Source organism: Lynx rufus, unplaced genomic scaffold (assembly GCF_022079265.1).
Source record: "Lynx rufus isolate CCGP_SWC_20201006 ecotype Redwood Valley unplaced genomic scaffold, mLynRuf1.p SCAF_5, whole genome shotgun sequence".
In the NCBI taxonomy this organism is placed as follows: domain Eukaryota; kingdom Metazoa; phylum Chordata; class Mammalia; order Carnivora; family Felidae; genus Lynx; species Lynx rufus.
The window spans coordinates 72,320,057-72,323,363 of record NW_025814867.1 but is presented as its reverse complement, the minus strand read 5'-3'; the positions used below and the strand labels follow the sequence as shown (position 1 = coordinate 72,323,363).

The following is a 3,307-nucleotide window of genomic DNA, read 5'->3' as shown; positions in this document are numbered from 1 at the left end:
TTCAGATCTGGTGCAGTGGGGGAAGCAAGAAGGGATACTGAGGACATTAAAAGATGCTCATCGGATGAGTTTGCCCCTGTGCTCTCAACATCACATTTCCAGCCCAAATGAGTCCTTCTTCAATCATTTATGAAATAATTTCTTTAGAGGAAGAGGTAAACATCTGAGTAAAAAACCAAGGCCAAAACAGCTTTGCAGAATTATAACATGTCCCCGAAACCAGTTACAATTCAACTGGATTGGACTTCAAGAGAGAAATGATTGTGTTCCTCCAAATAATCTTCAGTTAGGAAGCTCCCACTCCTCCCAAGATGTGGAAAGATGATTACACCTTCTGCTGTCAGTTGCCGAGAAAGAAGTTTTTTCTCCTGATGGACCGACCAACACTATTTCTTTTTTGCTGCTCTTTTCCCTTCTCCTTTCCTTGGTTTCCCCGTGCCATGAAGCTTCTTTAGACGCATCTGCTCCTCCTTGAAGTCCTGATGCTCATCTCTATAGAGGCCAAGAAAACGTAGTGTCCCCATGAGTGCAAAGTAAGTGTTGTGATTTGGATACCAGTCATAAGTCTCCTTCTTCTTGGCTAAAGGCTACTCACTGAAGAGCTTCACCACTTTCATGTTTTTAGAATCAGTGGGCCTGGCAACTTCACCGAGTAGCCGGGCACTGAGACAACTCATGTGCAAGGCATATTCTGAAAGTGAAGACATTTCCTGAGCAGCAAGGAGCATGAATCCCTACACGCAACCTTCCTCTCCCGTGCGCCCCTCTCCTGGAAGGCCCTCCCCTCTGTCCATGTATTTTTCCATTAATTTACTGATTGACCAATTCATTGTTTATTAGCATGGTATTTAACCTCTGTGTATGTGGTCTTTCCTGATTTTTTTTTTTTTGTGGTTGACTAATAATTTCATAGGATTGTGATCAGAAAAGATGCATGGTTTGACTTCAATCTTCTTAATTTGTGAAGGCCTGTTTTGTGGCCTAATATGTGATCTATTCTGGAGAGTGTTCCATGTGCATTTGAGAAGAATGGGTAGTCTGCTGTTTTAGGATGGAATGTTCCTAATGTATCTGTTAAGTCCATGTGGTCCAGTATGTTATTCCAAACCATTGTTTCCTTGTTGATTTTCTGTTTAGATGATCTGTCCATGTGTGTGGTGTAAAAGTCTCCTACTACTAATGTATTATTATTGATTAGTTTCCTTGTTTACTATTAATTGTTTTATATATTTGGGAGCTTTTGTATTGGGTGCATAAATACTTACAATTGTTATATCTTGTTGATTTGTCCCCTTTATTATTATATAGTGTTCTTTTTTGTCTCTTGTTACAGTCTTTGCTTTAATTTAATTTTAAAAAGTTTTTTTTATGTTTATTTATTTCTGAGACAGAGAGAGACAGAGCATGAGTGGGGGAGGGGCAGAGAGAGAGGGAGACACAGAATCAGAAGCAGGCTCCAGACTCTGAGCTGTCAGCACAGAGCCTGTCGCGAGGCTCGAACTCACAAACTGTGAGATCACGACCTGAGCCGAAGTCGGTCGCTCAACCGACTGAGCCACCCAGGCGCCCCTACAGTCTTTGCTGTAAAGTCTAGTTTGTTCAATATAAGTATTGTTACTCTGGCTTTCTGTTGACATCCATGTACATGACAAATGTTTCTCCCATCTACTCACTTTCAATCTAAAGATGTCTTTATGTCTAAAATGAGTCTCTTGTAGTCAGCCTATAGATGGGTATGGTTTTTTTTGTCCACTCTGTCACCCTGAGTCTTTTGACTGGAGTGTTTTGTCCATGTACATGCAAAGTAATTAGTGATAAAAATGTATTTATTACCATTCTTTTACTTGTTTTGTGGTTGTTCCTGGAGATTTTCTCTGATCCTTTCTTGTCTTTCATGTTTTACTGATTTTCTTTAATGATATATTTGGGTTTCTTTCTCTTTATTCTTTGCATGTTTATTAGTGGTTTTTGATATATGGTTTTTGAAATATGGTTACCATTATGTTTGTATATAACCTCTTCTGCATATAGCAGTCTATATTAAGTTGTAGGTCATTTAAGTTTGAACCATTCTTTTCTCCTGTCCTCCCCACATTTTAGGCATATGTTGTTATATTGTATATCATTTTTTTTTTGGTGCGTTCCTTGACTGATTTTTTACAAAAATATTCATTTTTACTGCTTTTGTGTTTCTTACCTTTATACTCTCACTTTTGGTCCCCCTTTGCACTCAAAGTGTCCCCTTTAATATTTCTTGTGAGGCTCCTTTATTGGTCACAAACTCCTTTAGTTTTTATTTGTCTGGGAAACTATTTCTCCTTCTATTCTGAATGATAGCTTTGCTGAATAGAATATTCTTGGCTGCAGATTTTTCCCATTTAGCACTTTGAATATGTCATGCCACTCCCTTCTGACTTGCCAATTTTCTGTTGAAAAATATCCTGCTAGCCTTATGGGTTTTCCCTTGTAAGTTAATGACTTATTTTGTCTTGGTACTTTTAAGAATTTTTCTTTATCACTATATCTTGCAAGTTTACTTACAGTATGTCTCGATGGGAATTCTCTGTGCCTCCTGGATCTGGATGTGTGTTTCCTTCCCCATATTAGGAGACTTTTCAGTTATTATTTCTTCAAATAAAATTTCTGCCCCTTTTCTCTCTTCTCTTCTTCTGGGACTCCTATAATATGAATGTTATGTTTGATGGAGTTACTGAGTTCTCTAAGTCTATTCTCATTTTGCATAATTCTTCCTCTCTTTTTTTCCTCTTCATTGCTTTCCATTGCTTTGTCTTCTAGGTCATTAATTTGTTCCTTTGCTTCTTCTAGCCTACTACTGTTTATTATATCAAGTATATTTCTAATTTTGTTTTTTGCACTCTTCATCTTTGATTGATTCTTTTTTTAACTCTTTTATTTCTGTGGTAAGGGTGTCACTGATGTCTTCCATTCTTTTCTCAAGTCCAGTGAGTGTCCTTAGGATTGCTGCTTTAAATTTTCCATCAGACATGTTACTTATATCTATTTTGCTTAGATTTCTAGCTATGGCCTTATCTTGTTCTTTTATTTGGTATAAATTCCTCTGTCTTGGCATTTTGTCTAAGTCTCTTCCTGTTTCTCTATGTTAAACAAGCCAGTTATTTCTCCTGCTTCTGAAAGTAAGAGGTCTCCTGCTTCTGAAGAAGAGGTCATGTAGTGCCGAGGGCCTGGTGCTTCAGGAGCATATCCAGTGTGTGCTCCATGTGCTTTGCATGTGCTCTAGATGCTCTATCCTTCAGGCCAGTCATCTGCAGAGGCTCTCCTTGCTTGC

At 38.2% G+C, this 3,307-nt stretch overlaps 1 pseudogene; it reads right to left on the bottom strand.

Moving 5' to 3' along the window:
• Positions 1-386: 386 nt before the first annotated feature.
• On the bottom strand, positions 387-707 carry LOC124526171 (28S ribosomal protein S33, mitochondrial-like; annotated as a pseudogene).
• Positions 708-3,307: the final 2,600 nt, after the last annotated feature.